The following is a 26,429-nucleotide window of genomic DNA, read 5'->3' as shown; positions in this document are numbered from 1 at the left end:
TCCCTGAAGGAATAAAATCACCTCTCTTATCTTTTCAGGGTTTCCTCATGAACTCAGACCATTTCTATTTGTATGTGTGACAATGCTTGATGCTTATAGGAGCTCTACTGAAAACATCTGAGGGCAGTAACTCGTTATATATATGTATACATACGAATTCAGATAGGCACATTTGTAAGGCAGCTTCTTTAGGTTCTTCTCAGGTTCCAGATTTTCTGCTTGTCTTCTCAAGAAAAGTCCACTTTAGGGCTTCAATTAAAGGTAAAATTAATAAAGCAAAGCAACTGCATGTCTAGGAAATTTCATGTTTTAATTCACATTCAAATTTACTCTTTCTTCTGTAGCCTCTGTGTTCATGTCTGCAGGGTTGGTATGAGACATATCTGGTTAGGGAGTCTGGATTTTTTCTGGAGTCATGATTATGTAAAATTACAGCATCCCCTTAGAAAAGTGCTTCTAGCCCTCATGGTGTTGAGATGAATTTGAAACTGTGCCTGGAGAGTGTTAGATGTAGAGAAGTATGAATGTGTATGAAGAGTACTGAGGTCAAAATTCTATGAGATATGAACTATCTTGCTTGCATCATTGTGATGGGGCACAATTTCATCATTCAAAGTTAGTGATAAGGTTTTTAATAAGACTAGAGTTGTAGTAGGATGCTGTAAAGCACTTGAAAGCCCATATGGCTTAGCAAGTGTATGAATTTCTAGGAGGTGAAGAGTGCCTGATGTTGAAGGCTGTGGGATGGAAGATGTTTCCATTTCTGCATATTGTAGTTAAATGTTCAGCTCTGTGTAGCTCCACTTCAGCAGTCTTTCTTATCCCTGCCAGGCCTGTGCCCGTTTCCCCAAGAAACTCTCACTAAATGACTGGAAAGGGACTTTTTACAGGTGTAGTGACAGGACAAGGGGGAATGGCTTCAAAATGAAGGAGGGTAGGTAGGTAGGTTTAGATTTTAGGAAGCAATTCTTTACTCTGAGAGTGGTGAGGCACTGGCACAGGTTGCCCAGAGAAGCTGTGGATGCCCCATCCCTGTAAATGTTCAGGGTCAGGTTGGATGGGGCTTTGAGCAGCCCAGTCCAGTGGAAGGTATTCCTGTCCATGGTGGGGGCATTGGAACTAGGAGATCTTTAAGGTCCCTTCCAACCCAAACCATTCTATGATTCTATGAGCCAATTCAAACCTTTCTTCACCAAGACTCAGATGTCAGGATCTTTTATGCAGAAGAACAGTCCCCTGCTTACCTCCATGAAGTGGCTTAGGATAGAGCAGTAACTAATGGTGCTCTGCTAAACCAAATAAGCTCACACTCTCAGGTCTGCTGATGCTGTCATTCTCTGATCCCAATGCTTGGAGAAATTCCAAGGGAAATATTCCACAGACTGGTAGTACTTAAAGTCTCCATAGGGTCATTTACAAAGCATGGCATCTCTGAGTCCTTGGTTCCAGAAAAAAATGAAACCTCTGAGCTGGTTTTGGTCTGTAAACAACCTTGCTTGCTATTGACCATAGTTTGCTTGTATTCAGGGTCCAGGTTTAAAGAAATAAAGTTAAACTTTTGACTGTGTTAAAGTCCTTTTCTGGTTTTCTCAGGTAAGGTCTCTCCACTGCTCACTTTCTCCAGAGTCTCTTAGAATGAGGACTTAGTTGTGAGTTGTCCCCCTCTGTGTAGTGAGCATGAGCTTCCTGACAACTGCTGCTCTTCAGTATTGAGCAGAAGATAATGCAGTTTGATTCACCACTCACTTAGGGTTGACAGATGAACTGGCCAGTCTTTTTGTGACAGTTTAGGCTACTTTTATATCCAGCTGTCTGCCCTCTCCACCAGCCACAAGTTATTGCCCCTGTGACAGAAAGTCTCAGCAGCTCCAGTTCATCATCTGGTATCTCAGTGCTTTTAAGCTAATGCACCAAACTTCACCATGGTAGAGCCACAGGAGGATGCACATTCTCATCTGCCAACTCTGCAAAGAGAGTAATGGGAGGAGGGTCACCAGGAAGTTCTTAAACTGCTACTGTGGGGCTCATCAAAGCTCATCTGTCAGAGCACTAGAGTGAATCAAGTTACTGGTAATTGAGATCAGTATCACTGCTCTGTGCCTGAGCAGACTGCAGCTCGCAGGGTATGGAGGCTCCAGCCCAGCCCTGGGTCCTTAGAGCCTTAGGTCCTAAAAGGAAAGATCTTTGCTTTTTTTGATGGATTCAAGATTTCATGACCATATCCATATTTTATATGCTATAGCTGGAAAATGAGTATGCTGTTCATTCAGAGCTTGTCATCTCAAGGAAAATTACAAGATGGGTCACAGAAGGAAGCAAATTATGGACTGCAGCTAATAAATGGCCATTTACTAGGGCTGCAAAGACTCGGGAGATGGAGGGTCTTCCAAGGCTGCAGTTTCACAAGCAAAATTAACATTGCTGCATGGAGCTTGACAAGTTTATTCAGGCTCTTTATGTAAATCCCTCAAGAGAAAAGAGATCTCCTTTTTTGTGAAATGGGGAGCATGGGCAGGTAGCTGGGGACGAGAGAAAGATTAGAGGCTACAGATTGAGTCAGGCAAGGCTTGGTTTTGTCCCTGCTCAGAAAGTTTGGAGGGAGACCACATTAAGGAATGTAGCCTGGCTCTGGAATCATGCCTTCCCAAAAAGCTCAGCCTGGCTCACAGTCCATTTGCAGGAAAGCAGGAGGTGGGCCTGCACCCGCTGCAAGCATCAAGCAGGGGCACCAGTGTGGCAGGTGGCTCCAGTCCCTCTTATGACTGCTTGGGCATTTCCCTGTGACATATCCCTATAAAAGCCAGAGGCATCCCAGAGCCTCAGCAGAGACTGAGACTTTGCCATGGTGCAGACATTGGTGCTGGGCTCCCCCTCACCAGCTGGACTGCTCTTCCAGCAGCCAGGAAAAGCAGTCATTGGCAAAGGTAATGAGATGGAGTCAGGCACACTATGTAAATACTGTTTGGGCTACATTCATAATCCCACACCATGAGCCACATTTCCATGAGAGAGGCAGTCTGGCCCCCTTGGATAAGTTTAATCATTTCTGACATGAAGACTTCTTCTCCTATTTCATGACTTATTTCCCCAGTATCATTTAAATGTATTAAAACACTGTTAGTGTAGAAAGTAGGCATCATGTTAGCATAATATCTAATCAGAACTAGTCTGCCTGTCCCCGCAGGGTTTATTTATTTATTTATTTAGTGTCTGTTTGTGCTGTTTTCTTGTTAGATTGGAAAGCCCTTCCTTGACATACTCATTTGTTCTGCTGTGTAATAGAATAGGATCCTTCAGAGCTGCTGACATCTGCTTTATTTTTGAGATCTGCAACTCTCAGCCCACAAAGCAACAATGATAATAATAATAGCGATAATAATAATCATAGTGCTAGGAAGCCTGAAAAGTGAAGTTAAGCATGAAGAGGAGAAGACAAAAAAATGGATGAGGAAAAGAATGGTGTGGCAAAGAATGTTTCAATCACTGGGAGTGTATTTTTATTGGCCCTGATTCTCCCCTGATTCACTCATGCTTTATGATTGCACCGCCCTGTGGACTGCAATTAATTTCTTTGTGACTTGCAATATTGCAAGGGAGAGGGGATCAGGCACCATGGTGTGTGTGATCAGGACCCTTGTTCATGGGTATATTCAGCTCTGCCCTCACTCAAGTGCATTGCTTTGATTTCTCAATGGCATTGCAGTATTGATTTTGAAGGGAATTAGTTTCTTCAGAGCTCCTGAAGATCTGGCCACTGTGATTTCTCAGGGACTTATTCAGCCTCCTCCCCCACAACTTTATCCTCACATGTCACAGCTAAAATAATTGGCATTGCACTATATCAAACTGGCAGGATGCAGTCCTGAAGGCTGGGGGAATCAAATCCAGAGCAAGCTTTGACAAAAAGCTTCATGAGGAAGAAAGTTGTTGGGCTAAGCTGTCCGAAATAGTGCCTTACTGCCTACTCCAGGTCATCTTGTCTGAATTCTGCTCTGCACAAGGCTTTCTACTAGGGAGAGGAGACTGTACTGCAAGGAAGTAAATGGCAATAAAAGGTATGAAAAGGAAGGAAAGAAGAAAGGAGTAGGAAAAGAGGAAGGAGAAATTACTAAAAAAAGGAGGAAAAAATGAAAAAAAAATTCTTAGCAGTAAGATCAGGTCATGTTGAGCTTTGAGCATCCTTGAGGGTGGTGAACTTATTTGAGTGTGTTAATCAAAGTGGGTGCCACACCATCCCCTAATGTAAATTATTCACACTTAGGAATTCTGCATGTTTTTTTACTTGAGAAGGAAACAAAACTTAGGACTTGTGGTATTGAAAAGTTAGGTTCTAAAGACAAGTTTCAAGGCTGATCTCAATAGTGGTGGCCAGTCGATAGGCAGACAAACCTATTGCTTGAAATTGGTGAATTTACCTCATCCAGAGCAGCTGAGAGCAAGTGGCTCACTTGCTCTTTAGCCTAAGGCCTTCTGTAGTAAAAACAGGGTGGCTGAGCAAGTACAGAGACCTAAAGAAGCCTAAATAGCTTCATTAGCAAAGGCACAAAACCACCCAGGCCCAGAAGCAAATCTCAGGCTCAAACATTTGTTGCCCTCCACCTTTCGGAGCAACAGTCTGGGCTAAAGACTCTCACTAATAATGGTTTTACCATGTCCCACTTCTTCTGGCCCATGGAAGGCTTTTCCATCTACCAGTAGCTCTCATATGTTCAAAAGGTGCTTCAGGAGACCTTCTCCAGCACCTCAACCTGTGTCAGACCCACAGAGGATATGCATGTTCTACAGCTTGTCTGATTTGCCACTATTTGAGCTACATCAACCTGTGGCATCCCTCAGACACTTAGAAGCATTCCATTCCATTCCATTCCATTCCATTCCATTCCATTCCATTCCATTCCATTCCATTCCATTCCATTCCATTCCATGTGACCATTTTCTTTCAGGAAGCACTAGCAGGAGTGGTTTTCCCAGGAAGCTGATGGATTCTTACACTTCTCATGAGTGACTCTGTGCCACCAAGCTGTATGGGCCAGCCAAGTCCTTCACTGGCATCGGACTGTGCTCACCACTCTTTCACACATCATGATTCAGGCCTGTGGGAGAGCCACAGGCTTGCTGGCAGCCTCTGTCTTTACAGATCCAGATCACATTTTCCTTCTGCTATGTCCTGTATACCTTCTTGTTTTGCTCCTTAATGCAGTCCCACAATATTTTCCTTGCTCTTGTGAATAATCACTGTCTGTGCTCTCCACTGGTTGCTGCCAAGAGCTGCTCTTCCCATGCTCTTTCCTCAAAATAAAACTGTTCTTCCCAAATTTAGGGTTATTTCTATTGTTCCTCAGTTTCTCCTTGTAGTTTGCTCTTGTGTCTGTGCAAATCAGGCATTTACATTTAGTTCACTAGGCAAAAAGGACATTTTGGTTATATTTAAATTGTATCTGTGCTTGTACTCCTTAGTGAGGCAATGCTTTTGAGTTTGAGAGCCAGATGATGAAGTAATAATACTTTTCTTGCCCTTTAGGTTAAATAAGACTTAGAAAAGCTCTGAGAAATTTGAATATGCCAGTGGTTCTTGGCATAGGAGAGGCTGGAGTGGGCCACAGTCTCTTGAGGCAGGTGGGCTAAGTGTGCAGACAGAAGATGAGCTGCAAGATCAGGATGCAAATTTATGGCAAAACACTGAGTTTGGCTGAAATGGAAAAAAAAAAAAAAGAAATAAAAGTGGAAGGTATATTACCTCCACTGAAGGGAGGAGAGGCCTTATGGCTTACAGGCTGGCTGATAGGACTCTTGGAAATGAGGGCAGGTGATAACAAGCTGTAGGAAAGTACTTTCTTGTAAGAGAAATCTGCTACCTTTCCCAGTTTAACCAAAAGGGAAAATATTATCTAAAGAGCAAGAACAGAGAGCTCTGTTTGATGAGAGCCATAATGGGTGTCATTTCAAGAAGAATCCTCACAAGCACTGTTAATTACCTATCCAAGCACAGTGGCTCATATTTTTATACCTGAGTGAATAAAATTAATCTCAGATCTTAACATCTAAATAAAAGTGTCATTTATCTCCCACAGCAGCAAAGGCTAGAGAATTTATGGCTGTACAGGAGCTCTGAAGATAAGGCCCTATTTGTTTCAGTGTGTCTCCATTTTTGGGAACTTAACTATGGTCACCCAAACCAAGATGTTCTGTGCTCTGCTCCTATGGATGTGATCATGTAATCCACAGCAATTTAGCCAAAACAGAGAAATCAACTACTCAGAATTTCTCTCAGACACCAAACATGTCAGTTTTCTTGTACTCCTGTGTCACATCATTATGGGATATTGATTTCCATTACCATGTATTTCAGAAAATTCCCTGGGTAATGCTCTGGTGATTTGCTTCAAACAGGGCACCTCAGTAATATTTTGGCAGGTAGGAGAAACTGTCAAGCAAAACCCTGTCAACCCAACAGACCAAACTGAGCCCACTGCCCAGTTCTTGTTCCTCTTGCAAAATCTCTGAGGTGGAATTGAGCTGGTTTTCATATTTGTTCAAAAATCAAGTGAGATTTGGGATCATTTGCTTAAAAATGCTGTATCACATGTTGCCACCTCTTGGTGTGATAGCTCACTGAGAAAACACTGCAGTAATAATGGTGCCCTCCAGCCCTGAGGATAACAAATACCCAGTTCTGCTGGGAGATAGATGCATTGGTAATTAGCAAATGTTTGAGCATGCTGTGCCCTGCCAGCTTATACCCAACCTGATGCTAGGCTTCCTGTTTACGTTTTACATCTATCCTTGCTGCTGGTGAGGAGCCCTTAAGCATCTCTTACTGTACAATCAGTGTCAGTAAATCCCTGGTACTTCTCTTAAGCTACATCAGTTGACACAATATGGGAAAGGTAGTTGAGAGCTAGGATGTTTGATATGAGCTCCAGGTGGATTCTTAACAGAACCAAAACCATCAATTCTGTCATAGGTTTTGGACTTGTTGTCCCAGAAAAAAATGTCATGGGAGCTGGACATGAGTACCAAACTTGTTTAAACACCAAACACTATTGAAACTCTTGCACGAGAGCAGGAAGACTGAAAAGTAGACAGAGACACTGATGTTAGGGGGGTTGTCATTCTGGTCATATAAGGTCAGAGAACATTCTGCTTTTAATCGAGTAAATGGAACAAATTTTATCTGAAACAATACTTGCCTTTAGACATGACACTGCTCTGACAGTCCTGGAACTCAGCTCTTTCTGCATGTGCGATCCAGTTTCTGTTCATTTCAACAATCCCACACATGATAGCTGGACTCTTAGTCTTCTTAGGGCAATTTTGTCCCTCAGCTAGTGACACTAATCCAGTGTCACTGCCTTACACTCAGAGAGATGCAGGACACTCCTGGTGAATGACAAGGGTTCAGAGGAATAACCAGTGTGGTCAGGGGGATTACATTAGACCTGATCAGACTGCCATGAGATGACTTGTTATGTTGCCTTTTCAGTTTCTTCATTGCAAATCAGAGCAACTTTATTGTTGCAGAAATATTCCATGTGACTTTTTACAGGGGTGGCTGAGAATAGAAGATGACTTTGTGCCTTCATCTTCCTTGAAGGCATCTAGAAAAAAATGCTTGCAGAGTGGTAGTTCACCATCTCCAGCATCTTCTTGGCTTTCTGAGTTGCTTCCTTTCTATGCTTCCTTGAGGAGAGGTAAATAAACCTTTCTTTTAAAAGGACTTATTCAGAGAAGAAACCAGGAAATCTGACATTTCTGAAAATAAGGATTTGGGCTGCAGGCCATCTTCAGGATTTGTAGAACTATTCTCTGAGTTTGATAATGCTCACAGCTATTTTTCTTTGCTGAAGTTTGGATTGTTGTGTGAACTAGAGTAAAGGTCAATCTATGAAGTAATATTAGATATCAGTGGGGTCAATATCCTGTTTCGAATGTTCCACAAATCTCCAGGAAAGAGACATCATGCACATGACTGATCTTTATGAAGCAGGAATACAAATCTGGTCCTCTCTATCCACTCCTTAAAGTAGGGGCAGATTAACACCTTCTTGAGAGCTGGTCTCAAAGAAGCCCCACTTCAGACAACCATCAGTCCCCTGCCCTCTCCTGCCTCCCCTGACATCAGAGAGGTACCATATTTAGGAAAGGATGATTGTCATTTCGATATTTAAACTAGATATGGTTAACTTCAGGTGCTGGCCAGTTTTTTCAGTTACCAAATTTCAGTTACCAAATTTTCAAATTGTCCACTGTTCCTGAGAACAATTTTCAAGGTCACCTGAATCCCCATGTTCTGAACATGAGCCATTTTCCTCACCTGACAAAGTCCTCACAATGAAGGTATCATCCTCACTATTGTTGACAAGTATCTTGGGAAGGGATCCCTAGGGACCAACTCCTATTTGCTGAGATGTGAATTCATTTGTGTCGGTAGAAGAACAGTGGAAGGGATAAAGATGAGCTATTTTGCAGGAGTCTTGGTGCCATTGACATGCCTGGAGTGGGGTTTGTCTCCGTTAATTTCTTATGCCCCCACTTCATCTGAGATAGTTCCTCCCAGCTCCCTTTACACTCACTGGAGAAAAGAAGACATGATGATGATGTGACACATCTTGTCTACTTTAGATGTTTGTGGTAGAGGGATGTGAAATACTCACTAGAAGGACCTGTTTCTTCCCAGTAAGCTAGTTCAGACTGATGACTGGAGATGCTCAGAGCTGATTGCATAAATCCCACCCCCAGCTTCCACAAGAGGCCCATGCAAGTCACACACATAGGTCTGGCCTTCTCCCCGGCTGAGATTCTGCACCATGCACCTCCATGATGGGCCTATTCATTTTCAAATCAGTTCATACTGGAACTGGAAGTCCATTTCTTCTACAACTGACTGCAGCAAAAAAAATTGATGCTCTTGCTGCAAGATTTCAGAGAGGCTCTAACCTGTGTCATTTTGGTATCTCGCTACCAAAGTGATGGTACAAACACCAGTATTTTTTGAGATGCTGTTGGAATCTTACTCCAATCCTTTGTCCTCCAATTCCAAGACCCATTTGCGATTTCTTTGGTTATTTGGCATTTCCACCAGGGCCTTGGAGAGACCCAGTTTTTGTAAGCGTTGTACAGACATAGGAGTTCCTGCTGTGAAGGGTTTCATCAGTTTTGCTTCTGCCAGTCACCTCCAGGCTAGTGAGAATGTCCAGACAATGCACAGGTCCTCAGAGGTAAGCTGCAGGTGAGGCAGCTCCTCTGGCTCCATCTCTCACATCCCCACAGGATGTCCAGAGGGTAGCTGCAATCCTCTTAGTGGCATGGAGCTGGTGCTGCAGTTCTCAGAGTGTACCCACTCTGTCCTGGGGAGGGGTGAGAAGCTCTGATTTCTGTTTAGAGCCCTTCTCACATCCTCACAGAGAGACCTTGTTTGGCCTGACCGATTGCAAGGAGGGGTCAGCTGTCGCAGGGGCAGAAGTGCACAAAGGCGCATTTACTGCACTTCTGTGGGCTTCCTCTTGGATTTGACCTGATATTTTTATACTTCTATTCCTTGATCTCTCTCAGCCTCAATCTCCACCCTCAGAAGGAGACAGACTTGCAGGCAGTGTAAATGATTGCTGCTCCACCCAAGGCAGTCCCCCAGAAATGAGAGCAGCTGCGGACCCTCCTCTCACCTCTCCCTCTTTCCTTTCTTTCTCCCGATCTCTTCACTTCTTTGTCTCCCTCCTCCCCACTTTTTCTGTCTTTGTTTTTTTTCCCCCTGTTCCCTCATGATCTCCCTCTGCCTGTGTCTCAGTCCCTCTCCCCAGCTCGCTCTCTCTGGAGACAGGTCTAGTGGCCTGGTTGCCATCTGCTGCCTGGGTTGTTTTTTGTGTGAGTGCGTGCGCGTATGCGCGCGCGCGGGTGCACGTGGGGCTTTTTTTATGAGGTTGAGATCAGATGGCATCTAATCGATCGTCATGGTCTCCATGGTTACCTGGGTGACAGAGTAGTTGGGAGAGACACATACTCCAGCCTGGGGCTGTCAGACCATTCCTGAGAGAAATAATAAAAAAAAAAAAAAAAAAAAAAAAAGAAAAAGAAAGGGAAAAAAAAAAGAAAAAAAGAAAGAATAAAAATCAAAGCTCTTCCATCACATTTTACGCATTTACATCTTCCTCAGATCCAGGAAAATGTAGCCTGCACTTCTGTTTTACATCATCACCCTTTGACTTGGCTCGAGGAGGAACAAAGCAGACTTGTTTTTCTTTCTGCATGGCACAGGCACAAAAGTGAACCACATCTTTGGGAGAAGCTTTCCTTTCCCCTTCTGCTTCTCTGAAAGGTTTGATTTTTTACCTTTTTTTAACCCCCCCCCCCCAGTCACTGTTGTAACCATAATGATTATTTTTATTCTTCTAAATTAGTTAGTCTCTTGAATTGACTAAAGGCAATTTCCCAGGTATTCTGGGAAAAGAATTACAGTTTATTAGTATATGAGCAGTATCTATTTCTCCCTGGCCTCAGCCCCTAACACTAGACCATCTTCAGCACTTGTAAAAGATCAATCAATCTGTATATTATTTTTTGTTTGGAAGCAAGTGGAGTGTGATCCTAAGGATGAATTATGGAATTAGGTGAGTTTCTTGTCTTTAAAAGCAGATTGAGTTGGGCATGGCAACGTCCTGGACCATGGCAATTAGTGTGTCAGGAGCATGGGAACAAAAACTACACAGTGCAGAATATGAACCTGCATGAATCAGGGGAGGAGAAGGATACTGCTGCCTTTCAAACAATCCCATTGTGGCAGACACCCCTCAGTAATCCAAGAATTTCACGAAGTTTGCCTATAGTGCACCACCCAGGTACACCCTGTCTGGTTCTCTGATAGCCATATTCTGCCTAGTCCAACACAAATTGTGCTTGATTTGACCTCAGCATGGCCCCCAAAAGGCAATCACGTTACATCTTCTGTTGTCTGGCTGCAGCCAAGGCATTAGTGCTCATCAAAGCTCACCCATTGCAGCGCTGGGGCAGCTGCTGCCTGGCCATGTTCCTGCTCATGGTAGCACACAGGGCTTTGGAAATGGCAAATGTAAACACAGCCAAAGGGAGATAATAGCAGCAATGAGCATGGCTGTGATGGGCTGAGAGGCTGGTGACCCATCAGAGTTCTCCAGAGATCCAGAAGTGCTGACTTAATGCTGCTAACTATGAAATGCATCCGACCAGAGCACCTCTGGACAAACAAAGATTTGAGAACTGGATATGCCTTTACTTTTCTCTCTCCCAGTTCTGAATTAAACTGACTTTTAGTTGGAACCTGTGGTCTTGCTTTGCTTTTTTGCCTTCCAGGTAGAAGCAGAAGGTGCCCAAGTTGGGTCACTCAGTTCAGGCTGCAGATAGGCACTGAGGATGGTATTAAGTTGTCTAAGGGATGTCATTGCAGGTGACATGCTATCCAGTGTGCATGCACCACCCCTAAAAGGCACAGGTCTTAAACTGTGCTTATGTGTGATCTGCCAAACTCCTTTGTTTAAAAAAAAAAAATCCATGATCACGCCTATTGAATTCTGATTCTGCTCCCTCCCAACAGCATAACATCCCTGCTTATAACCAGCAGGGTGGGAAATCCTCTGCTCTTCAATATTCCCTAATGTTAAATAACATGGGCCTCCTAGATTTTCATACTGTACAAACACAAACTAATTAAAGTCGTACAAATACATCCTAGGCAGAGAATGAGAATCTGCTCACTTGAGGAAAGACCGCTGGCTTCCACATCCCAGGGAAAGCTCCCTCACAGTTTACATTGTTCTTTTTGCAAGGGATAATTTATGGTAAAGCCAGTTTCCACTGAAACAGCAGACGTGCACAGAGAGGGGAAAAAAATGTAAACACAACAGCATCTTTGTGAATACAGCAAGGTGCTGGTGCCTGCCTCTGCATGCTCCATAATATATTAATACACACTGGCTGGCCAATCCCACTGGAGCATTCAATCATGCCACATTATAATAGAATTTAATGGAGTTGACAGCTAAGACCTAGTTGCTGGAGACATGTGAAAGACCTTTGCAATGAGGATAACAATTAATAAAGGAAAGCGCCATAGATTTTTGGAGAACCTCATAAAAAAGTAAAGTATCGACATTGATCACGGCATGCAAGGATATTAGACACGTAAATCGAGCTATTGCCTTTATTTATTTATTTGCACATCTTTAATATTATAGGCACAGGTTTCCCCAAGGCCAAAATGCAATTTCTCTCTCCATTTCTCAGCAGGAGCTTTTCATCTCCCTATTCACCAGGTTTTGAATTGCACATTTAATAAGCGATAAAGAATTCCTGTCTCTTTTCCTTGGGCTTTCAGACTACAGTTTTTCCCTCCCTTCTGTCTTGTGATGGAAACAACAATCCCCTTTACCTGGCAGTAGGTTGCTTGGGGATGTGGGGGCGGTGTAAAAGGGGACCTGGAGCCCAAAGGGAGTGTCTGGACTTCAGTGCCTGCTGATGTGCTTTGTATACCAGGTTGCACTGGGTATGGTAAAGAGTGCATGGGATCAACATAAAAAGAGGGAGAAAGAGTCTACAACACTGTCTGTAAATCAGCATTTCCCCATCTGCCTCACCAGAAATTTTTGGTAGGAGGAATAGCTTATGTCTTCACTGCCCTCATCCCTGTTTGGGAAGAGACATTCTTCACCCTTCATGGGATATTGTGGTAATTTTAAAGAATCAGTCCTGTGGGTAAACTGCACCTAGCTCAATCCTCCCACTGATGGAGGTGGCAAAAATTTCATCAGCCTGCAGCTGGGAGCATTGCTGGGGTCCCACAGGCTCAAATCTCTCTGGATTTCCTTGGCTGTGCTCAGTTAACACACTCATGAATCAGGGCTGGCTCCTCACCTCAGAGAAGTCCTGAACAGCATTTCCAAGAGTATTTAGGTGTGAATTGGTACCTGGTGGGATATTTAGAAACACACAGGCTCCCCCCTGCCCAGAGGGGCTGCCCAAGCCCCTGATGCTCACAGTCCCTGCATCTGTAAATGCCCACGTAGCACTGGAGAGCTGCCCTCACAGAATGACAGGCTTCAGCTCCTCCTGGCTTCAACTTTACACCCACTCATCTCACTGGGCTTCCTCTTAACCTCCCCTGATGAACACCAAGGACAGGATCAGCCCCAAATGAACCCAAGCTTCTGCTAATGTAAAGGTAAAGCTTTCTTAAGTTAGACTCAGTGGGATCCTTGTGGGATCCTTCCAACTCACGATTGGTTCATATGATTCTATGAGTCCAGCTGTGCAACCTCAGCTGCCCGGCAGCTTGGGGCATCGACCTCACATCAAAGCCCTTTGGAGCAATCAGGAAAAAAACTGAGGGGTCAAATCCATCCCTGGTTTAGGACTGTGGAGGCTGATGGTGTTACAAAGGGATGACTTTAGCATCATCTTAAGAAATTCAAAACAACTGAACAGGTACTTGAATAGGTATGGTGCAATTGTAAAAAAGGGACTAAATAATTAGATACTTCCATTTTACAGCCAGCTGCAGTAGGTTAATTTCTTGTCAGGTAAATCAACCTTGTTTCTCTTTCACTTTCACAGATGCACTTCCTCAGGACAGGTGATGTCTTGCTTGGAACAAAAGAGGCCATTTGTCCACATCACAGCAGCAGCGACTGCACCGTGTCATCTCATGCTCTCCTCCAGCAAATTGAGTTTGTCAGTGCTCAGCCACGCAGCTGAGTGGAGTGCTGCATGATGCCTCACCTCTCCTGGGAGAGCGAAGTTGGCATAAGCCATATCGTAATGGGATCCAGAAACAAAGAAGCGTGAATGAAGTGCTAATTGCATTCATAAAGACATTAACAAAGGAATTAAAATGGCAGAAGCTTCCTTTCCCCCTCAAGGTTCATATAAACAACCAAAATTATATTAATAATCACTGAGGTTTACACTACTTTGAAGGGATTATACCCAGATAGGGCATCAGGGCTTGGAAAGACCATTTCAGGGGTCTTTTTTGTGGGATTCTGTATCAGAAATGAGACACTCCACTGCTTCTGTTTATCCAAATTTGTTCTTTTCTTCCTGTCTTTTCTCTTGTCCTTATGCTCCCTTTAAAGAATAGGAAGACTGCTCATTTTCCTCTGAAACTTTTAATATGCTGTAAAAATAATGACATCATACTAAAAACTGTAAATTTTCCTTAAAACTCCCCAAAACAAAATGACCCCAGAATTTTGGCCAATGGCACAACAGAAGTTTCTTGTATAAACAGCCTGAAACATTCTACCTGGGTTTTTAATCTCATTCAGTTCTGCTTACTTTTCCATGGAAAAAGGAAAAAAAAGTTATGCTTTCTGCTTTTTTCTCAGTGACTTTCTATGTGATTTAATCCTTCCATTACCAAACTCTAGCACTCTGTTTTTATTTGCATTACTACTACTGAGAAAAAACATTTCCTGTTAGAATTCTCTCCAATCAATGGGGTCTTTTTCCCCCCATGAGAATAGTACTATTAGCCTTAAACATGGAAAGAGCTCATTTCAGAGATCCTAAATTCTGAGGCTACTTTAAATCGCTTGTATCAGCAAAATGATAGCTCTTGCTTTTTCAACTACTTAGCTGTATGTATCACACCTCTCCAACTCCTGCACTCACCTCCTTTCCACCTGCTGATGTGGGTGTTGTGCTAGTGACAGCTACAGCTAAAGTCAGCAAAACAGTTTGTTCTGTTCACTAATCTTCAGTCACTCATAACTTTCTAAAATGTTTGCTCTGGAGGCTGCAGTCTGCCCATTTCTCATGACCACTCAAAGGTGGATTTCTCTAGGAAAGATGACTCCAAGCCATTCAGCAGTTCTGTAGAAGGAAACACTTCTATCACCTCAGTACTGAGGCTGAAGTGCCTGAAGAGGCACCATGCATGGAGAAGAGGACCCTGAACCAACACAGGGAGGTTGCCAGCCCTGTGTCTCTATGTTTGTTCCATCCCCAGCTGAGACTCAGGACGTGTGAGTGCCAGGATTGGTATTTCCAGTTCTGGAGGGCAGAAGGCAGGGAGAATTAGGGAGCACGTCAAGGGAGATGAGATGGGATATGCCACAAACACCTGAAGGAATGAAGCTCAGACCTGCATGCATGTGGGAGGTGTGTGGGAGCATGGGGATGGGGTCCAGGATGGGGTTATGCACCTGGCTAATACCCCAGCCCCTTTAAAGGATCTGAACCATTCAGGGAAGCGTCCTTGTTTTATGAGCATTCCTCTTTCCATGGTGTGCACAGTTCTTTCCATGAAAGCCAGATTTGGGGTTGTTAGGACAATGAGAACTATTGGAGCTCAAGCAGAAACAATGGTGGGGTAGTTGGTATTAAATCCTAATTCTGAGGTGGATTTAAACCCTCCCACACTAACATGACATCTCCCACTCCTCACTTCCCCCTCTTTGCTTCCCTTCTTTACTCCCTCAGAAATAGATTCACAGCCCATCCTTTCTCCTTTGCCCCTGTCCTGTCCCCCACAAGGTCCTGCCTTTTGGAACCTCCATTTGCGGGGCTCTCCTGGCACCTACTGCACTGCATCAAGAGCTCCTGAGGTCATGTGCTAAAAGCATCATGGAAGGAGTGATAAAAAGAGCTGGTGCTAGGATGAAGAATAAACAATGCTCCCACATTAAATGCAAAAACTGAAATTAAAGCAATTTTCCATGTTTCAGACAGCTACAGAAAAACTGGTTACCAGTTAGCAGCAGCAGGAATTTTCAGGAGATGCTGGGAGTCAGGATGGGGCTCAGCTATTCTCATCTCAGTATCCCCAGCTCAGGAAGGAAACATACCCCTGGCTTTGATTTCAGTGCAGGTGAATGGAGTGCAAGGGCAGCTTCAGCCCCAGTCTTGTTTCTGAATAAATGAAATGTGTATCTTCCACATTTTCAGCTGGGAGGGAGAAGGCTATCTCAGGAGTGATGGCAGGTGCTGCTGAGCTATTTCCATTTTCCAGCTCTGCAACCTCAGGAACCTCTTTAATCCAAACCACCCGCCAAGCTCCATTCACTGGCCCTGAAGATCAGCCAGTGGATTTGGATTCATTTTTAGGACTGTCTTTAATTTTTTTTGAAGTATCTTGCTGGCTGGTCTCACCTGTAACTCAAGAAGAGATTTGCAAATCTCATTCTCACATTTTCAGCTACTTAAAGGGGCACATCACACCAAGAATTTAGGTTCTGCTTTCAATAGAGGAAACACAGGGGTAAAGGTATATGAAAAGAAAACCAGGAGGTACAGAAATACTTTGACAGATTTGTTAGAGATGAAAACATTCTTTATTTGATTTCTGCATTCCCTGGGGCAGTGAGGGGAACCCATATGCATTGCATTGAACTAAAGTATGAAAATCAGAGAGCGAATTTGACAAGAAGCTCCACCAAACCTACCCAGAAGCTCAGTGAAGTGCAAAATGTAAAGCTAACAGAGGAAAGAGTGGTGTAGCTCAGGGGCAGGATTTCTGTTACCGTGTTCTAAGTCATTGGTAACAGGAGCAGAGATAGGAAAATACACAGAAAGTACAACCCAGTGTGATCTTACCTGGGAGTTATGCTCCACAGGGTTGACAGCTATTGAGAGATGTCAAAGGTAGGCAGCAATCTTTTAGTCACTCATGCAATTTTTTTAGAAAATAATGCAATTTTTTAGTGAATTCTCAGAAGGAAATATGCACACATGGACATGTGTGTGCTGCTACTGTCCAAGTGCCTTTTGGTGTCTCGCTTACTGAAATGCTTTCAATTAGGGTTTGGAAGCAGTTGACTCAGTCAGCCTATGTGACACTTGCCAAAGACAAAATTAGTTTCAGTCATTGATGTTTTCCTTCCAAAAAACCAAAGCATCACTCTCCCCTTCTCTCTTTCCCTTTTATTGTGGGAGACTATTTCTCAGGTAGGTGTTTAGCTGATTTTTAATGTCATGGAAACTTCATCTGCAAATTCGTTAGAAACTCTTTAGTAAAGCAGCCTAGTAAAACAGATGATTAATATTGGTAAGCTCCTCATTTGCATATTAATTAGTCTCTGTACTCAACTAATTAAAACAGGCCTGCCTGTTTGTAGACTTTCTGAATTCCAGATTGTTGCTATTGCTCCCATGTAAGTGCATTTAGTGCAGCTAAGGCAGGCCATTGATACTACAAACAAGGCACTCCAAGCAGCAGCAGCAATATTTAAGGCAGTTAAGTCTATAAGGGAAGTACTTTCAGTGTTTTCTTAAAAAAAAAAAACAAAACAAAACCCAAGACTGATGCTTGAAATGGCAGGATATCATGACTAAGCAGTGCTTCTACTTCCTTGTTATGCTCTTGCAGAGCAGGACAATTCCAGAAACCAGACAAATCCAAGGCCAGAGGGAGAACAGCACTGCAGGGCACAAAGAAGTACAGGCTGAGCTGCCCTTAAGCCTTGCAATACTCACTTTTCTCCAGAGACGCAGCCTAAAATTAAGCTCAGGCTGATGACTCAAGACATGGAAATTCGAGGTTAATTCTGACCTGCGTTGCTCTGGCAGATTCTATACAGTCCTCCAAGGCCAGGGATGGAACTGGGGCTTGGAGTCCTTGCATGTCAGCTGGATTTGCCCTTGCAAGCCTAGTTCATGGCCCCACATGCTCTGCAGAGATGCTGCAGGGGCCAGGCACTGGCTGAACTTTTATAGGTAAAGAGCTGCATTTTCCCCATCCCACATTTCACTGCTGGCTGTGTGGGTGGAACAGTAAATAAATTCCCCTGTCGATTCCTTGCCTTCAAGCTTTAACACACAAAGTGCAGCCCTCCCATCAGCCACAAAGTCCTCCTCCATCCTAGAGCCAGACAGTGCTGCCCTCTCCAACAGGATCCTGCCTCCTCCTCCCTTTGCCTGCCTTGAGTACACACCATTTCCTCCTCTGCCATCCGGGACAACAGGCAGCCCCCTTGTGTTTCCCAGCCAACACACCTGCTGGTGCCATGACACTCCTCTGTCTTCCTACTACCCCTTCTAACTCTTCCTGCTGTTCTTGCTTCTGGACTTTGGCTCTTCATCTTCTTCACCTTCTCGTGCACCTGCTTTTTGTTCCTCCCAGCTGTTAGCATTCCCCTCTTTGCTATCACCACAGTTGTGCTGGACTCCTGTAGAACTTCAGGGACTGAGGATAAAACACGCGGGGCTGAGAGGCACTTTATGATGTGTATTTACTGCCATAAAATATTTTGCATGGCAGTGACAAGTAGGTTTTCTCAAACTGTCTGTGCACTGAGACTTTTCCTCACCCTAGCTGCCAATAGCAGTTTGACAGGTTTTATTATACTCCATTATTCACAACAAGCCAGGTCGCTGTGCCATATGCTGTCCAGTCCTGCTAAAGCTAACCATGTGCCCATGTTGGCTGCAGACCAAGGCTGGTTAAAACCTGCTCCTTTTTTGCATGCTATTTGTTTTGAAAGAATTGGAGACGGGCTTCATGTCAGATGTTCCAGTGTGTCTTATCACACACTTTGCTCACTCTCAGCAGCCTAAACATCAAAACCAGGGATCCTGGTATGGTTTGGACCTGGGGTTCTTCTAGACACATGCACTGTTCTGGAGCTGATGGAGTATAAGACAAGAAAAGAGCCTTAAATGTCTCTGGGGGCACTGCCAGCATGTTCAGCTTGGACTGTAGCTTTAGATATGGCTTCATGCACTGCTTAGTAGGACCCACAGCAAAGAAAAGTGCAATGTTTTTAAGAGTAAACCTGTGCTTCACCAACACCAGCTGTTTTAGAGGCATTGCAGCAACAGCAGTCATTGTGTCTGCATGTGGCTGGACAGACTTCCTAGTGCATTCTTCAAAGCCCAGGCTGCTCCACGCCTGCACTCACAGCTCCATGGCCCACACAACTTGCTGTTTCTTGCTTTTTAGCTGCTTTTGTTGGTCTGTTTTGTTTGAATGTTTGCTGCCTTGCCAAACCTGCAGTTACCAACACACAGATCCATCTAGAAGAACATTTATTGCTGCCTTTCAAATCTGCCAGACTTTGGATCCCTGTCCTACTCATTGTTTGCACTGTTCCTGTTTTCAGATGGATGTTTTCTTTCCTCTTGTTGCATCCATTTAGCTGATTCTTCTTGCTGTTCCCACAGCTTTTTCTTCCTAACTCCCCATCAAGTAAGCTGATGGCAGAGGCTACTTACAAGTGCACCCATTTCTGGACATGGCTCTTGTCTCTCTGGGTGTGCTGTCTGCTGGTTCTCTTGCATTGCCTTTGATAGTGTTTCTTGTTTTGGGAATTGAGCAAAAAACTGGTTTTGCAAAGTGGTGCATTTCTTTCACCCTGCTCCATGTCCATCACCAGCCTGTGATTTCTCTGATCACAATTACCAGAGCCCTTGTGGTATGTGGCACTGTGAGGATCAAACAGAGGTCTCTTCTGCCCAACACTGTTCATGCAGTGTCACTGTGATGGTACATGTGAATCATGGTGGCAGCCTCAGGCTGGAAACTGTGTCTCCCATTGCCCCCAGTAAAGGCAGAATTAGGTCTGCACTGATGACATGAAGTATGTTTGATTTAATTATATACCCAGATTTGCACGTGAAACATAGAGTGAGGCCTGATTCTTGCATCTTCTCATAAGGTCCTTGATTTCCATCACATCCTTAACATATCTCAGTTTCTAAGAGTCCAGCCATTTGCAGAAATTATAATTTTAATGCTGTGTATGAACATGAATTGTAACAGACTGCATACTTCATTTTTGTCACAGAGCCAGGAATCTTCTTGCCACTGTCTTTTTCTCTTCATGTTGTCAGAAAACATCTGTAGATGTTCTTCATTGTTTTCTGGCTTTATAGTCAAGGCCAGCAAAACTCTCAGCTTCATTAGTCTCACAGATGGCACAAAGGGGTTACTATCTAATTTATCTTAGTGTTGAAGGGTTTGCACCTTCTTGAAGTATTTTGGTACAGAGCTGGATAAGACGTACAATAACCTCTTCATCCTCACGTATGACAAGGACGTTCTGGCATTCCCCCATGATCCCATACAATAAACTGAGTACCAGCATCTCACACAGCCTAACACAGGGTCTGTTAGGCTGTCTGCCACAGACCCAAGGTAAGCTCAGGGCACAGATGCACTGAGCTGTACTTCTGCCTTATCCTGCCTTACTGGCTGGTTTTCCAGACCTGTGTTGTAATCAGCTTTGCCCTAGCTCTGACCCCATCTCCTGCAGCTTCTGATTGAGCTCTCTGACCTCTTCATCTTGTCTAGGACAGTCAGTGGACTCTCATTGCTCTGTCCTGCTCCAGAACTGTGAGACCATGTGGGTGAAGGTGCTGTTCAGCCTATGCTGAGGTCACCCCCAGCTTCCTGCCTGCCCTCCTTAGCAGAGCAGCCCTTATCATGCTGCTCATGGACAGGTATTGTGTTGGTGCTGTCAGGCACATCCTGTTTGGTCAACTCCATAGCAATAAAAAGCAGCCAGCTTTCCAGGAGAATGGAAGGAGCCAGCTTATCAGGAGAAATGGCCCAACGTTGTTGTGGTAGATCTAGAGAGACAATTAAGTAATTATGCCTATAACCTTCAGGGAGATGTTGGCACCCAGGTAACCTTGCTTTAGTACACTGCACACATCAATACTGAAATTCTGCATGCTGTTGCGGGTCTGCTTGACTCTTCTAAAGCATGTTGCTTTCTTTGAATCTTTCCTGAGATCAGGATATTTAGCTGTTTCCAGCACATAATAGTTTGCTGTTTCTTGTACAGAATAATGCATTTTCTACTATGAATTGCATTTACCTTCCACTGGCCAATGCATAATCAGCACACGGATGTATTTCTCCAAGCTCATTTTCCTGCTTATCATTTTTCTCAGTATTGCATGGCAGCTGGGTCAGCAGTCCAGCAGAAATCACGCTGGTCATTGATCTCAGAGCAGAGTTACTACAATGGTAGATGAATGGCAGCCTTCAGAGATGTGCCTTGCATATGTGAATCTCCCTGGCTCTGCTGTCACACTACAGAAATCCTTTGCACTGGAAGTCTGTGTCATGTACCTTACCATCCATTATACAGCTGTGCTTTCCTTCTGCAGAAGAGATCCCAATGGGAAGTGAAATGGTGCTGTTTCTCCAGCTTCTTCCACCCCTGCTCATGACCTGTATGTTATCCACCTTATCTCTTGAATTGTTTCTGTGGGATGTGTCCTGGATTATGATTCATTATTTGGCTTTCCTGCTTAATGAAAACTGTTAGCTCTGGAAAATACACATGTTCTTCTACATCAGCCATGGTTTCGATGCTGCTCTTTGTTCCGTTCAGCAGCCCATGCTACGCTTTCTCTAAATTGTCTCTGACTTTGTGTCTTTGGGCAAGCTGGAGTTCTCTCAGTTCACAGGTAGGATCACTTGCAGGATCTTTAGTGAGGCTCACTGAGAGTTTTGTTGTTGATGTTTCTTCCTCTGCCCATGTTTATTCTGGGTGGTATGTTTGTATAAGCACCCATACATTGTAACTTCCCTAAAAGCAGCTCTCTCAGTTCTTATTGCACTGGGGCTACTGTACTCACCAAATATATTGCAGGCTTCCCTATAGCATGGGGGTTTGAGTGTGTTACTCTTGTTTACAACAAGAGTATCTCACTCACTACTTAACCTTTTACTACAGTGAGATGTGAAAGGGATAGCTTTGACTTCTGTGTCCATGTGCTCCATAACCAATGATGATAAAAAAACCAAAGCAGGAACACTTCCTTGCAGGCTAGGGCACATAATTTTGAGACTTGAAGCAGACTACCCCTGCACCTTTTCTGCAAGCTGCTTTCTTTCCATATAGTCTCATTCTTGCTGTAGATCTCACAGGATTGCAGGCAGTCATCCTCTTCTATATTGCCACATGCTCACTGGGTAAGAACCAGAAAGGTTCCAGCTATAAAAGAGAAGAAGTCTCCTTAGGGATGAAGACGTCTTTTTACAAATAACATTAAAATACATGTGCAAACTGACTTAGCAGTTCCTCCAATATTTCCTTCCCACTTTGACACAGACTGCTACATCAGAAAAGATGTCTTTTGCTGGATCCTCAAAATCACTCCAAATGCTGCCCAAGGAACTGTGAGCCCTCAGCCCCAAACAACAGATGGATAGGTTTCAAAGGCTGGAGTCTCCACTTTGTCTAGCAGCTATTTTATTAGTGCCAAACAGATGTGTGTGCAAATGCCTCCTGCTGGAAGCAATGCCTTTGATCCCTGATATCTAAACTACTCACTGGTGGAAGGAGTCAACAACCCAGGTTTAATAATGAGTTATTGTTACCCATTTCTTTCTTATTCCCTGAATACTCTCCAAGATGAACCAATGGCTTTGGTAGATCACTTGATAGATAGAAATAAGATATTGGCAGCTTCTACAAAATATTCCAGGCTACAGAAACTAAAATCTTCAACCTCTGCCCTTCCACCCTCAATGAAGAATGATGCAACACACTATTGTAAAAGGATCTGAAGATGATCTTGCTTATTAACAGATCACAGAAATGTGCCCTAAACCCTATTGATTTCTGGCCTTTATCTGACTATAAATGCTGGCTCTCTTGCCCAGCCCTGGGAAACACCTCGAGGAGTGGCATGATTGACCTTCCTGGCTTATCCATGTGACATGGTGCACTTGCATGAGCTTACAGAGGATTCTCTGCACATGACACCATTTCTATGCCAGAAAGAAATGTCTGTTTTGTATTGTGTGACTCCAGAGTGGCAATTCAGACTTGGGAACTCCTACCTCTGTCTTGCTTTGACAAGCAATATTACTGGGTGAGCGATCCAAAGAGCTTGCTGAGTCTCACACACAGGTCAGTGCCTTTGTTTAAACATTCAACACACTTCTTCCAACTGCCTGGCAAAAGGAATGTGTTTGGAGGTGTAAATGATTTTGACAATTCAAGTGTTGTGTGTTAATACACTGATCAAAACGCTGAGAATTTTCGGGTCAGGGCACATCTGTTCATCTCGGCGATCTTGTTAAGAGGTAAACCCTTCTAGCCTGGGAGACACCGAGGAAGCATTGCAGGGTTTCTCTGTCTGGCGGGATTCCTTTCCAGTATTAACTAGTGCTGGATCTTCACCACAGAAAGATTCCTGTCAGGGCCTTAAGCACTAAACAGAGACCTCAGCAGATGAGTGTTAAACCAAATGGGACCGAAAAGGCCAGAAGCGCCTCCATGCCGTTTCCCAGCCTCAGCACTGATGAATGGCGAAAGTCGACAGCCATTCATCAACATGGCTAAATGAATGCAAGGAGTTTAAACAATGCTAAAAGAAGGAGCAGAGTCATGGGGCCAATCTGCAGAGCTATTCTTGCTCATGTGAGCTCTGGGTCAGTTCCCTGCCTATGCTGCCGATTCATTAGATAAATCTGGGCATTTTTGAGGCTAATGGGAGTTTTCCTGTTGTCTGACAGGAGTTTGGCTTTAAAGTGTCATTGCCTTCCCTGCTTAGGAAATATGGATACTTCTGCTCACTAAGGAAGCTCCCTTTCGGCTTGCACCGTCTAGGATGTAACAAAAAGCTAAATCTCCCTGCCTGGGTGCAATGCAGCTTGTCTATCAAGAAATATCCCTGAGAATAAACACTTCTGTTGAGTTGCTGCACTTCATTCCTAACAAAGCAGAACAATTTGCATTACAACTCAGTTGTTTTAGAAGACAATGGGTGAAATCTGGAGCTTGACACCTGGCTTTCACTCAGTCTGTCTTCTGTGGGACTATCGCCAGCTAAAGAAAGGACGGGAGACAGTGTAAGATGCAGCAGCACCAACAGTGCATTTTTACAGTGCTGTTTGTCCAAAGCCTCCAGAGTGAGTATATTTATAAACTAAGGTAAAGCTCAAAAATCAGTTGAAATCTCTGCATTGACCTTAAGTAGCTTTTGGATCAGTGACAAAATAAGGAAATATGCGGGTTCTGGAAAATCCTAGCATGTAGGCAAGAAGAATACTCTGGTTCCTCTTGAAGGGTAAGAGGAGGAATGGAGGCACAGAGGTGAAATGGCTTGTCTGCTGCTGCTTGGATAATCTGAGACTGACACTAGATAAATGCATAGATCTTTTAAGTACTGAGCTTGGCATGAGGGTGTTTAGTTGATGTGAAAAGGGATAAACTTGAAAATGAAAATTCAAATTGCTTCAAGAAACTTTTCAATCTAAAAAAATCCCAAAGTCTCATGTGGATTTGATATAGCATGAATTAAGGAAAAACTTATTTTAATTGAAACTAAAAAGCTCTCTTGACTATTCTCTCTTCCATTTCTGCCTTTTCCCTCCTTTGCTGTCTTTGTAGCTGTTACATTTTATTTACAGATAACTGGGAATGGAACATAAATAATCCTAACTGGAACTCTAAAGAAATCAGTAATTTATGAGTGTATTTAAAATAATCTTGCTTAGAGGCATTAATGATGGATGGATGGATGGATGGATGGATGGACGGATGGAATGGGTGGCAAAAGCTACGTTCTGACTTGTGGGGTGAAAATATCTTAGATTATCTAGATCTGACCCCAGATTTTCCTGGTATAGAGAAAAAGTAAATCCCCAGACCTAAAATCAAGGAACAGACTTGCTCAAGTGTTTTGTAGAAGATTGACCTGCCTCTGATCACAGCACCCAATTGATTCAATTGACAAGTCTTTATTGACTTTAAAATAACTGAAAATATAGATCCTTGTTTCAGTTATGGAGTGTGGTTCCTTCTTTTGGTATTAGAAATATAACTTAACTGATCATATATAATGTAACTGGTAATGTAATTTAAGTGGGCATGATGGGCCAGAAAATGACAGAGGAGAACACAGAACTCTGGTCAGATGACTAAAGTTACAGCACATTTTGAGGAAGGGGGTGTTGCATTTGACCTCAAGTGTTGCCTTCCCTTTCCTGGGAGGTGTTTCATCCATGCTGGCTGATTGTTAGTTTTCCTGTCCTCCCCATGGGCAGATCTGTGCTTCTCACCTCTTGACTATTTGCTTGTAGGTTTAGCAGTGCATCTCTGCCAAAAAAAGCCTTTTGAATTTCCATTTTCGCTTTTTCTCTTTCAGTCTACATAGACATAGATGTAACTTTTCTCACTTAGCTTCTTTCTGTTGATTTCTTTATTAGCAAGTATTAAACTATAGAGAAGTTTGTATTGAAGTCCATATGGCACATATGATAAAGTTGTTTCAAGTGGCACTGTGGACTAATCACTTTCCAACTGTTCTCCACTCACGAAGAGCAAAATCAGCTCTGCCTGTATTCTTAGCAAATCTCTCCTTGCTTTTATTGGCAATGCTTCTGTTTTGGCAGCAACCTGTCAAGTTTAGAGCTGGCAGCCACAGTTTTTTCGCATTCTCAGATGGAACGTAGGCAACATGTTTTCTATGAAAACACCCTTCCTTCTCTTCATTAGTGCTTCCAACATTATTGTTCTCAGTACAGAAAGCAAACATTGGTAGCTTTCCCTCTCTCAACACTGTAACTTGAATGGAACAGGGCTGAACTGACATGAAGTTTTTGACTGAGAAAAAAATGTTCAGTGAAGAAACAACAGTCAAAGTCCCGCTTAGCAAGGCCAGAATGGCTGAGTCTGGTACGCAAGTGCATATCAAGTCTAAGAGTCGTAAGCTGGCTTTGAATGAACTGCCAGGTCCACACTGTGCCATGCAGAGAAACTCGATTCAGAGTACTGGAAATGTTATGGTGTGTTAGTTTCACTGCACCATGTTCCATTCATGTCCCATGCATCTCTTTCAGCTCCACAAACTGATCCTTAGAAACATATTTCACAGGAGGCAAAGCAAGTCAAGTCTAAGAAGTTGGGTTTCTTTTCCCACTTGGTATAAAAAATGTGGCACACATCTGAAGCATCAACAGGATCAGGTTACTCTTTGACTGAGAAGTGAGCTTGTCCCTACAATCTTTGTTTAAAACCCATCTGGCTCCCTGTGCATCTCACAAATTATTTAAAATCAAAATCCCAACAGGGACTTTATTTTATCCTCCTAGATATCTGTTGTCCTAATGTGTCTATCCTGTGAGTTTTCTACCTTTGGTCCCCTCCTTGCAGGAAGGTTGCCAGCCCAGTCTTTGCAAAAAGACCTGGGATGGTAGCAGTCCACTTCACAACTGGCAAAAGATCTGAAAAAAGATCTCATAACATCTTCCAGCACTGTTGCTGACTCTCTGTGCATCTCACAGAGCTTACAAAAATCAGCTTTGCTTATGGCTTCCATCTCCCTAAGACTCCTAAAACTGACTTTTGAATTCTTGCTCCACCCTAGCGCCTAGGACATTTGGTATTTTAGGGAGGAAATCAGTTCCCCATACTCACACGTGAGGATTTGAAAAATAAACTGGGAGGCAGTGAGGAAGTTTATCTCTGCTGTGAAGCTCGGAGCCCTTTCTCTTGCCCACC

The 26,429-nt window shown here is 43.5% G+C and overlaps 1 long non-coding RNA gene across 1 annotated transcript in view; it reads right to left on the bottom strand.

The window, feature by feature from the left end:
• LOC143693387 (uncharacterized) overlaps positions 1-26,429 on the bottom strand; it is a 38,954-nt gene that overhangs the window by 2,297 nt on the left and 10,228 nt on the right. The window contains exon 2 of the long non-coding RNA XR_013181017.1: positions 9,965-10,023. This is a non-coding gene — a long non-coding RNA (uncharacterized LOC143693387). The remainder of the gene's footprint in view (positions 1-9,964; positions 10,024-26,429) is intronic.

The sequence above is a fragment of the Agelaius phoeniceus genome, chromosome 2, assembly GCF_051311805.1.
Source record: "Agelaius phoeniceus isolate bAgePho1 chromosome 2, bAgePho1.hap1, whole genome shotgun sequence".
NCBI classification, from domain to species: Eukaryota; Metazoa; Chordata; class Aves; order Passeriformes; family Icteridae; genus Agelaius; species Agelaius phoeniceus.
Note: the sequence above shows the minus strand (reverse complement) of the source record. Positions and strands in the feature narration are given on the sequence as shown.